General features: G+C 35.9%; 1 protein-coding gene across 1 annotated transcript in view; it reads right to left on the reverse strand.

Moving 5' to 3' along the window:
• Nucleotides 1–12,789, reverse strand: part of GRIK2 (glutamate ionotropic receptor kainate type subunit 2) — a 775,369-nt gene that overhangs the window by 708,380 nt on the left and 54,200 nt on the right. The gene's annotated exons all lie outside the window — the stretch shown is intronic.

The raw sequence follows: 12,789 nt of genomic DNA on the forward strand, positions 1-12,789 counted from the left end.
CGCTCAGGATCTGGGTCACGCACGCACACACGGCCGGCGTGAGTTTTAAGCCACTGGGTCCGGGACGCGAACCGCAGTCGACTACATGGGAGTCCAGCGACATAGCAATTACACTAACTGCTGGTCCCACCACTCCCTAAAATGTTAAGCACATGTCCTCATTTATTTATAACACTTTCTTATTCCCAAGAACTGCCCTGTGAAATTACAAGTTTTTTTAAAACACAATAATTAATAAATAAAATAGTATATGTCTAATCATAATATTTACTGTAAAATAACAAAGAATATTAAAAGGGTCTTTGAAGTAAATGGAAATGAAACAATTCTTTCTGTCCTAATTTGCACTGTTGTTGACAGTGGTACATATAATAGATGCTCACATTGTGCTTCTATTATGAACCTAGACCATTAACATTTTTTTGGAGAGGTTTTTGCTATCAGGTGCACGCACTTGCCAGAAAGACAGAGAGAGACAGAGAGACAGAAAGTGAGAAATCACCCTGCAGGGGGGATGGCCACGCCACAATCACTTCTCCTCCATTCTCCTCTTGGGATCTTGGGCACGCACACACACACATGACTGGTGTGAGTTTAAGCCACTGGGTCCGGGACTTGAACTGTGGTCAACTACATGGGAGTCCAGTGACATAGCCACTATGCCAACTGCTGGTCCCTAGACCATTATCAATAAAAGGAAAAAAGGATATATTTGTTAATACTGACATTAAATAAATAGATCTCATGAAGGAATGCAAAAGGGACATTTTTTCTAATGCCTTTCTCTTTGTGAGAATGGAAAATTGAGTATTTTTCTGAGCATGGAAATAAGCCACCAATGTGGCCTGTTGATCACTTGCTAGAATCAAGTGACAGGAGTTTTAAGTCTCTTCTTTAATCCTTGGTAAATTTGGAGGCTATCATTGCCAACTGTCAGTTATCAATAAGACAACTGTGAGGGTTTTTTTAATTTTTTTTTTTTTTACAAAATACAATATATGTCTTCATACATGTAATTAAATCTAACATTATTTTAACAATTTATGCAATATTTTATACAATCATAAAAACCAGATCAGAATCTCTACTTTAAACACTATGAGGGTGGCTAGATGGTGGCAAAGTGGTAATACAACGCCCTGCGAGGCTGACCTACATGGGATGGTCCTGGGTTTGTGTCCAGATATCTCCTGAGTACACCAGGTATATATGTCCATGTTCTGGGGCTGGCTGAAGTAGGTCATAGTGTTTAGATCCTTTGGGGGATGCCTGCTTCTCTATCTATCTCTTTCCTTCTCAGTCATGAAAGAAATTAATAAATTTTAAACACTATAACATAAGCCACTTTTAATCTTAATTTAGAAGAAATTTACAATATAATTTTAAATTATCTAAGACTTTTTTAAACTTCAAATCATTATTGACTTTTACCCAAAAAAATCCCTCAATTCTATTACAAAAGAAGAAAGAAAAACTGTGAAATCTTAAATTTGGTCACTTAGTTCCTAGGGAAAAATTATACATAAAACAAACTGAGAGGAATCTCAAAATTTTCAGAAGATACCAATTCCCCAAATTACATATTCTTTATCCAGACTAGTACTTGCTCCCACATAAAAACCTTGCTCAGTAAAAGCAGGGGTAACATAAATCACAGGCTCTAAATATGGAAAAAAAACTAATTATCTACCACGCCCCCACTCTATTCAAGCTTTGCCACAGAACACTCTTCTCACAAGGCAAATGCTAAATCTCTCAGTACAGAGTCTTGCAGCTGAAAAAAAAAAAATTAACAATGTCACTAAGAGTTCAGGACGGAAAAAATATCTATCTATACATATATCATGATCTCAGTCAAGTTTTCTGTTTTGTAGAAAGCAGATATTCAAATAACATGCTATAGATACACAAAATATAGGGACCAGCAGATGGCGTAATGGTTACATTGCTATAATCCAACGTAGACAATGGTGGTTCAAGTCCTACACCTGGCGACTTAAAACTCATGCTGGGCATGTGTTCATGCATGCACACCCAAAATCACGAGAGTAGAGTAGAGGAGAACGGATTGCAGTATGGCCACCACCCCTGAGGGTGGGAGAGAAGAAGGGTGTGATTTTTCACTTTCTGTCTGTCTCTCTCTGTGTCTCCATAAAGCGCAAGTGCCCTGTAGCAAAAAATCTTTCTAAAAAACACACACACACAATATACATAAACACTTAGAAACACAGTTTTATTAAAACCTTGAACTCATTGTCTGTTTATATCATAAAAACTAATAATTAGTAATATATCAGTTATATAAATATTAGCTATATAAATAAATGTATACATAAATATGTTAACCAATTTTAGTCCTAAATTTTTTTCTGAATAAATAGAAAGTTTATTAACCAAATCTTATTTTACTTTACCCTTCAAATTTATTTTAAGTTGACAGATAAAATGATATATATTTATCAGGTACAACATGATGTTTCAGAGTATATACACATTATAGAACGGTTAAATTATAGCTAATACACACATTTATTACTTACATAACATTTTTCTGGTGAGAACACTTGACATCTACTCTCTTAACATTTCTCAAAAATACAAATCATCATCATTAACTATAGTGACCTTGCTATACAGGAGATTCCTTGAAATAACTCCTTCTAACTTCAGTTTTGTATCCCTTAACCAACACTTTCTCAGCCCTCCAACTCCACTCCATAAGTATATTTTGCCTACTACATTTAAAATATACTCTTCCAAAATCTTATCTTAAATGCATTAGGCAAGATTACCCTTAAAGAGAACGTTAGGCTGAATTTTAAAAGAGATAAATAATAGATTATACACACACATGCACACATACCCATCTTAATATTTCCATATGAAATTTTAAAAAGGGAAAATGAAGATAAAGAAACAAATTAGGAAACTACTGAAATCATCCATGTGAATAAGTTATGAGTACCTTGCTATGCCTGTAAAGCAAGCCAGATTAAGAAAGCATTAAGAATAAGGAGTTTTTTGGGCCCAGCAGGTGGTGTGGTGGTTAAGGCACTGGGCTGTCACATGGAAACTAGACCTGGTGGCTTGAAAGTCATGCCAGGCTCATGTATGTACATGCCCAAAATCTCAGAAGAATGGAGGAAAAGGGACTACAGCATGGCCATCGATCGCCCCAGGGGGTGATTTCTCACTTTCCCTCTCTCTGTCTCTCTCTCTCTTACCAGTGCACACACTCTATCACAACAATGTTAAAAAAATAAATACATAAATCAGGACCAGCAGGTGGCATGGTGGCTAAGACACTGGACTCCCACATGACCAACCACTGTTTGTGTTCAAGACCTGGTGGCTTGCTTTTTCACTTTCCCTTTCTCTCTCTCATCAAATTAAATAATAATAATAATAATAATAAATAAAATGAAACAAGTAATTCTTTTAATAATAAATAAAATAAATAAATAAGAGTCCCTAAGACTTGAAAAAATGTTTAGACATGAGGTGTAGGAGGAGGAAGAAGTCAAAGATGAATTCAAGATTCTGAGTCAAAGTGACTGCAAATTACCAGTGGCATTAATAAGAATGGATTCTGGAAAAACAAAATGAGCTATGGTAAGCCACATGGATCTTGAAGTGCAAAAGGAAATCTTCATGGTGCAGAAAGAAGACTAAAATAAAGATAGAGATTTAGCAACCATGTGTAAAGGCAAATTCTTGAGTCATGGGTATGGAGACAATGGAAAAGGGAGAAGCCAAGAAGTGTCACCCACAAATCAGGAGGGAAATTATTTCTGAACCACAGTAAGAAAACTGGTTGAGTTTGGGCAAGAGGGTAGGAAGTGGGCTTGCTCTACACTTCTTTTAAATTGTATTGTATCACTAAATAATAACTATGTATCTTCATTAATGTAGTCTACTGGAGGCACTGTCTAATTCTTGGCATGGTTTAAGTGGAGCAGGCAGAGGTGAGTCCTAAGAGAACTGATCTCAGCTCTGAATAGTAGAAAGGGCCATCCAGCATCAGGCAAAGATAAGAGTTATCCCATGGGTTATAACAACTCCTGGGGAATTAATTGCAGACACTGCTGCTGAGTCACACCATATTAGAAAAGAAGAGTACTCATTGGTTCTAAATGAAAGCACTCAAATATCTGATCTAGAAACGAGTATATAATGGAGTGAAATGGTGTCAATGAAAAGAAAGAATTATTTTAACTCTATAAGAGTTGGGACTATGTGATCTTTTATTTTCTTTGAAAATGCAGGCTCAATTTGAACAAGCCAAATCTCTCTGGACAGAACTTTCTTTTCTCCTAGGTTCTTCTTCAGAAACTAAAACAGATGTTCTAGTACCCAACATCCTTCCAAAATAGCTGGAAGGAATAATCAAAATATTCTTTATTTCCTATGTTTTTTATTTGCCCTTCAGGGATCATGGTGTCCAATTGGGAAGGGGGTGTCGCATTTACAGTGGTACCTGCCCAGAATGGGAGACCAGGCATAAGACATTATACAACTACAGAGAGTTTAGGGAAACTCCCTCACTTGAAAAAGCCTTTGTCTTATTTCTTAAAGTGGTAGGGAAAAAGAATATTTTAAATTCCATGTCTAGATAAACTTCTCATAGATAAATGTATATAAATGATTCATCTTTTCTTGCCTCTTCCAATAAAAATAAGGCTCGAATTAGTCACATGTCAGATCTCCTGTTCACTGAATCAGAGATTACTTCCAAATTTAAACTGGATATTTGCCATTCCAGATTCCTGTCAGCTCTGAAAGTCTACTATTGGTTGAGTATCTCTAATTCAAAAAGGTGAAATCTGAATACTCCGATATTTGAATTTTTTTAGCCTGGACATCACAGCACAATTGGAAAATTCCACACCTTTCCTCATGCAATGGTTATAATCAAAATACTGCAATACAAAAATACTGTTAAAATTATCTTTAGGTTAGATGCATAAGGTATATACAAAACATAAAAGAACAGAAATAGTTTATTACCTGTTGATTATAACTTGTATAATATTCTCAGTTGGACTGGTTTGAGGTGTATTTCATGTTGGGTAAATTTTCTCTATAAGCTAAATGTTGTATAGTGATCAAATATACACAATAATAATAATAAAATATTTTTTAATTAAACACACACACAAAGACAAAAACATTTCATATTTAGACTTGGACCCCATCCCCAAAATATCTAATTTATGTATATTCAAATATTCCAAAATTTACAACACTCCTGACTCTAAGTATTTCAACATTTCAACCTGTATTTTTAGCTTCCCTGAAAAGAGAGAGGTTCTTATGAGAACTCATCTCTAGGAGCTGGACCATGTAACCTTAGGCTTGATTATAGGAGTTTTTTGGGTCTGTTTTTTGTTTTGTTTTCTCTCTTTCTCTCTCACTCTCTCTCTCTCTCTCTTTCAAATGGCTCTAGGACTTGTATTTCATTCAGCATCTCTTTCTCACCCCCAAAAAGAACTTCTGCTGTTAGAAACCCCTGAAATTCTTTTATCAGTGGCCCTACCTCACCCACACAAATGCATAACAAGCTTGCAAGCCTACTTTTGCACTGACAGCTAGCCTTTAAAAGTCTAATGACCAGGGGCTATTCTATTGACTCGTCAGAAAAGTCATGATAAATTTTTCTTCGTAAAAATGTGTCATGACTTTTCTGATAAACCAATATACTTAATAGTGACCTTTATGTTACATATAAAGCCCTAAGTCAGTGGGCTCCAGTAAAATTTAGGGTCACCATGTTGCTGTGATTTGCTATGCACTATTTATTCTAACAGTAAAAGGGACTTCAGTTCTCTAGTCACAATTTTAAGATCTATTTCTGTCCTGCCATACTCATAAAGTGTTCCTTAAGCTACTCTTGGGAGTAATTTGCATAGGCAACTGGTGATCATTAATTGGGTGACTGCAAATGTAGGCAAATCGGGATAAATAAATCTAGACTTTTCTTTTTTAATCACACTACTCACCTCTAGGTTCAGGGTAAAAAACAGTTTCTCATCTCCATGAACCATTTACTCTGTTGTAGAATTTTAAATACAAAGCTAAATAAATACCTTGCCATTCAGCACATAGAATAAAAGTTAAAACAATGAAGGAGAAAAGTTAAGTACTTGAGTAGATACCTTTTAGTTAAGAAAAAAAAATTGAAGGTAATTTTTAGACATATCAGATAATATAGAAAGAAAAAAGTAAATTTCTATTCTCAGACATAAACATTGATTGCACTCCTACTACATGCAAGCCACTGAGCTAAGTCCATTGCATATTTATCTCTTTTAATACTTGTGACAATTTTACAAAATAGTTACTAATGTTATCCGTGTTTTATAGATGAAGAAATTGAGGCTTAAAGAGGTTCAACAGTTTGCTCAAGGTCACACAGCTATAAAAGCAGAAAGCCAGGCCTCACTTCTGTACTTTGAGTCTTTTCCACCATGAAGTTACTTGATTCAGTCTGCCAGAAGGCAAACTGAAAAGACATGAAGGAACTTGTACTTCTAGAGCATTTCTACATGCCAAGCACTTTACAGGACACTTTATACCTTTTTTTGGTGTGAGTCTTATAAGTCTTACAATACTCAAAGGAGTTACTGCCTCCAATTTATAGAAAAGATTGCTCAAGATTCTACCAGTCCTAGAGCCCTCTGTTGACTCTGGCTTAGATCACTTTGCCCCGCCACAGGAATGACCCACAGCTTTCAACTCAATGTTCATTTGTCAGATAGTTAACTCTGGCTTTCTTAGGCCTGCCCACATTTTCTCATCAACGTTTCTTTCTCACCTCCTCTTTCTAACTGTTCTTCCTCGTCCTTAAAACCACAGTCTGTAAAGGGGTTGAATTTTTCTCCTTGTTTCACATCTTTTTCTCTTGATTTTATAAATAAAATTTTCCTTGATAGTGGAAAATTTGCTTGTTCTTTGTTGATTTTCCAGAGGGAAAGAAAAAGATCTTAGAAGAGACTTCGTCAAGAAAATAGCCCAACTTGCAATGGTTACTATGCTCCTTAATTTTATTCTTGACTGACAGAAATTGAACATTGTCATGCTATTTTTCATAACAAATTGTAATCACCACCTCCTCCTATTACCCTAAACAGATGGATGTATACATAGACAAGAATGAATCTGTTTCCTAAAAGGCAAAAGAGAAATGTACATTTACATTTAGATGTTACTCTCACTATATAGTTACCAATATCCTCCTCTAGACTACTAAAATACAGAACTGAACCTTATTTTTCATTAGCTTAGGTGTTTAATAAACATTAACTGAGTGGATCATTGTTGAGTGTTATCTGGACAGGAATTATTATTTAATCCAATGTTTGCAACTGATATAGCACAAATTAGTTTATAGCATAACTACCTCAAGAATAGTTCAGGGGCTGGCAGGTATCATGATGTTTAAGGGTGCTGGTCTCCCACATGACCAACTGTGGTTCAAGTCCCAGAACTGGTGGCTTACTTTCTTACTCTCCCCACCACCACTCATTCTCATGCTCTCCCTTTCTGGTCAAATCAAAATGAATTAATACATAAATAAAGTTAAATGTAAAATATTTTTTTAAATAGTCTAGAAGCTTTTTTGTTTGTTTGTATGTTTTTTGATGGCTGCTGTCAAAATGGGCAAGTACATGAAAGCCAGGAAAAATGATGCTAGTGCTGTCTGGACGCTATTCCAGATGCGAAGCCATCATCATGAAGAACATTGATGATGGCACCTTAGGCCACTCCTACAGCCATGCTCTGGTGGCTGGAATTGACGGCTCTCCCCACAAATGACAACTGCCATAGGCAAGGAGAAAACCATCAAGATGTCAAAGATTAAGTCTTTTGTGAAGGTTTATAACTGCAGTCACCTCATACCTACAAGGTACTCTGTGGATATTCCCTTGGACAAAATTGTCATGAAGGATGTTTTCAGAGACCTTGCTTTTAAATATGAGGCCTGACAAGAGGCAACCATCAAGTTCAAAAAGAGATACAAGACAGGCAAGAACAAGCGGTTCATCAAGAAGTTGCAGTTTTAGAAGTTTTATGTTTCAGTCATTAAAAAAGTTAAAACAAACAAACACAAAGAGTAGTTCAAAGAGGGGCCAGCAGGTGGTACAGAGGTTAAGGCACTGAATTGCCACAGGGCTGACCACAGTTCAAGTCCTGGACATGGTGACATGAAACTCATACTAGGCACATGTGAATGCATGCTCAAACAGTGCCCATTCTTCCTGGTAGGTGATTTCTCACTGTCTCTGGTGAACGCATATGCCCTATGGGGAAAAACAGTCCAAAGGATCAGGACATAAAAATATAAACTCCAAGGGGACAGCTAGTGGTGTGGAGGTTGGGGGCAACTAGATCCCACACGGCTAGCTGTGTGGTCTGAGTCCCAGAGAGTAAGGGTTTGACTTACTAAGGGTTTGACTTAGTAAGTAAATATAAAGGACAGAGTCAAGGACAGTGTAAGATCTTAGCAAATATTGACTGGATAAATGACTCAAGAAGCAATTCTTTCTAGGAGAAGCAGCAGAAATATTTAAAATATAATAAATCATTAGAATAAGGACCTGACTAGAGTAAGGGTAGTCAGAGTCAAGGAAAAGGCCTGGGGAGCGGAGAGAAATGTAAGAGCATAGTGTATCTAGGGAAAAACAGGACAGGATTTAATGAGAAGAGCAACAATTAAATAGTTGAAAGATTCTTAATTGTGTATAAGTGTAAAGTTATTTAAAAGTTGCTACTAATTGATTATTAGCTTATATGCAGAAATTAGAAAAGAATACAAATTCTGTGCTTTATTTATTTATTTAATTTTTAATTTTTCTTTTTCTTTTTTCTTTCTTTTTTTTTTTTGGAGAGGTTTTTTTTTGCTATAGGGCATGTGCTCGCCAGAAAGACAGAGAGACACAGAGAGACAGAAAGCAAGAAATCATCCCCCAGGGAGGATGGCCACACCACAATCCTTTCTCTTCCATTCTCCTCTTGGAATCTTGGGCACACATGCACATGTGCCCAGCGTGATTTTCAGCTGCCAAGTCCGGGCCTCGAATCGCAGTCGACTACATGGGAGTTCAGCGACATAACCAACCAGCATTACGCTAACTGCTGGTCCCATATTTATTTATTTATTTTTATTGAGAGAGAAAGAAAAGTACTTCATCAAGTTCTCACACTAAAATCCTTTTCATTAGCCTTTCCTTCAGTCAGCCATCATCATGGGCCCAAATGTACTCAGTGGGTACAAGTCCATCCAGAAACAGAACCGTAGTCTTCCATATGGCTTTCAGCAATGCAGAGCATTGTGCTACCACTGCATCACCAAGACTGAACCTGGAGAGTCTGCTTCCTAATGAAGATTTATATTTTGTTGAGAACATGACTCAAGGAGTATTACATGGTACCAGTTGTCCACATCTGAAGAAAACTACTCACAAGACTACAGAAAAACATAGAGTGTTGTCATGAAGTTTTATGCCCCTAAACCTAATTTAGTGTTGAAAAATTCTTCTCTTTACAAAAATATTAAAGCAATAATATCCATGTAAGGTGTTCAAGTTAATCAACAAAGTAATAATGAGTATTCTTATTTTTCAAATGACTAACTGTTGAAAACATCTATCCTAGAAAATACTACCATAAATTAACTTTATTTCGGTCACGTGTTCCTCTTCACATTTATACAAACACACTGAGCCATACACATAGGGTAAAATCTTACTTCTTTTAAGGAAGTCTGTTACATTTTCTTCCTTCTTATAGGTCTGAGACCTTATTATGGCTTTCAACCAAGAACTTTTCCAGGTTGCCACTGAGAAAAAAAAAGATGTTAATTATCTACTTAGCACTTTCTTTTTAGGTTCTCAGTAATAACTGCTCTTCATTTCTCTGCCAAGATAATTCTTGGTCTATTATCAGAGCTCTGAAGTTCTTATGCTAGCTATCATTCTGAATCATAGCTGTGAATTACTTTGCTCAAAATACAGGGGAAGAAGGATAATGTCTATGTAGTTAGGGTGTGTATTACATCTCTCTCTAGTTAAGTATTAATGGAACATTGAACAGTGGCAAGGGTATCTTTTCTTCTGGTCCAATGTAAATTCTCTCCATCTGCAATATAACTCTCCTCTTAACAGTTTACTTATGAAAGTAGAGGTTTTATGTTACTTAAATTAGGAATAATAAGTAAATAGCTACTTCTAAAAAATACTGACTAAAAATCTGGTCCTGTTCACATGTGCTGGACATACTGTAAGAACACCCAAGACACAATGACTTCTGCGATCCCCAAAAGAACTTACAATAAAATGTCAATACACTACACAATTTAGTAGTTTAGACTCAGGTTGAGGGGCAAATATCAGTATTTTAATGTAGTAGTTAATGAAAAACAAATCATTCAATTTTTCAATAAGATTCTATCATAAAATTCCAATAGAGAAAGTTTTAAAAAGAAACTTAAAAATGTGTTAGGAGAAAGAAAAATCATAAAACCAATCTAGAAGAATGAAATTGTAATTCAATGGAAGTGAACAGGACTGGGAGTTGGGAGATGAGGGTCAGAGTCTAATGCCTGGTACCCTCCTACAGATTGCACAGATACCTAGATTCTTTCAGGAAATGAAGTTACTGAACATGATTTTTAAGGTGCCCTTTGCTTTTAAACTCTAGGATTTTACAGATTCTTACTATATTTCTTTTCCTTCTTAAATAACACATGAGTTTTCATTCAAGCTGGATTTTTTTATAGAAATGCTTAATAATTTTGTTATAACTGTAAGAAGCCTTTATCTCAATATAATTTTTCTTGTATCTTATCCAAACTTCCATGAGTCTTTTAAAAATCAAATTAAAAAAATATAAAGATAAAAAGGGCGGGACCAGCAGATGGCATAATGGTTATGTTGCTGGACTCTCATGTAGTTAACTGTGATTTGAATCCTGGACCCGGTGACTTAAAACTCACACTGAGCACATGTACATGTGTGCCCAAAACACCCAGAGGAGATTGGAGGAGAAGGGACTGCAACATGGGCATCCACCCTGAAGGGTGATTTCTTGCTTTATGTCTTTCTCTCTCTTTCTGTCTCTCTGGTGAATACGTACATACTATAGAAATATCTCTCAAAAAAAAAAAAAAAGTAGAGAGAGCCAGACAATGACACACAGAGGCAGAACTCAACACTTTGCAAAACAATCCCACATGAGCAGGTTCAAAGATCAAGTTGAAAACTTTCCTAAGAATGCCAGAAATGCTTGTGCCCATGATCCAAGGCTCACTGAAGGCTGGAGGTAGATCATAGTGCTGAGACTCATTGTGGGGATGCATCCTCTCTCTCTCTTGTTCATGGGAAAAAAATAGACTTATAAAGATAAAAATTAAAAGACATAAATGAAATAAAAGTATATTCTCTTATCATACTAAGATTTTTAAAATTTATTACAAATGTTATACATTTTTTTTAAATGACTAGAGGTTGATTCTTTTTTTTAAATCTGCTTTGGCAACTAACTGACAAAATGCATTCTTATTTATGATCTTCTCATTTAATGCTGTAAAAATTGCTGCCATCAGTGTAAATGCATAGTCCTTTCTTTGATATGGAGGGTACCATAAAAACTGTATACTAGGCCAAGGAAGTCAAAAACCTCTACAAGGAAAACTATGAAAATCTTAAAAAGGAAATTGAAAAGGACACTAAAAAATGGAAGGACATCCGATGTTCCTGGATTGGCAGAATCAATATAATAAAAATGACAATCCTATCCAAATTAATCTACTTGTTTAATGCAATCTGTATAAAATTACAAGAGACATTCTTCACAGGTCTAGAAAAGACAATTGTTAAATTTGTCTGGAACCATAAAAAAAAATTTGCTAAAGCCATCCTGCATAAGACTGGAGAAGGTGGTATCTTGCTTCCTGACCCCAAAATATATTACAAAGCTGTGATCATCAAAACAGCACGTTATTGGCATAAAAATAGACATGAGGACCAATGGAACAGAGTAGAGACTCCAGAAATAAACCCCAAAACATGAAACAAACTCATCTTTGACAAAGGATACCAGTCAATCCAGTGGGAAAAGGGAAACCTCTTTAGAAAATGGTGTTGGAAAACTGGGTATCCACCTGCAGAAAGATGAACCTGAACCCCTATCTATCACCATTAACAAAAATCAACTCGAAGTGGATCAAAGATCTAAACCTAAGACTGCAAATTACAAAACTATTGATGGAAAATACTTAGGAAACTCTGGGAGATATTGGGGTAGACCAAGACTTCTTAAGCAAGATTTCCAAAGGACAGACAATAATCCCTAAAATAGACAGGTGGGATTAAATCAGATTAAGGAATTTCTGCACAGCAAAGGACATCATAATTCATGTGAATTGACAACCCTGAGAATGGGAGAGAATTTTTGTTAACTGTGCCTCAGATAAGGGAGTGATAACTAGAATACACAGAGAACTCAAGCAGTTTACCAGGAAGAAAACAATTAACCCAATTAAAAGATGGGAAAATGAGCTGAATAAACAACTCTCTAAGGAAGACATATGAACAGCCAAAAAGCATATGAAAAAAATGCTCAACATCCCTCATTGTAAGGGAGATGCAGATCAAAACCACAATATGATACCACCTAACCCCAGTCAGACTGGTGAAGTTTAATAAAACAAATAATAAGTGCTGGAGGGGATGTGATGAAAGGGGAACTGTCCTACATTGATGATGGGAATGTAAATTGGTCAAGGCATTG

This window comes from Tupaia chinensis, unplaced genomic scaffold (assembly GCF_000334495.1).
Source record: "Tupaia chinensis unplaced genomic scaffold, TupChi_1.0 Scaffold000022_1, whole genome shotgun sequence".
NCBI lineage: Eukaryota > Metazoa > Chordata > Mammalia > Scandentia > Tupaiidae > Tupaia > Tupaia belangeri.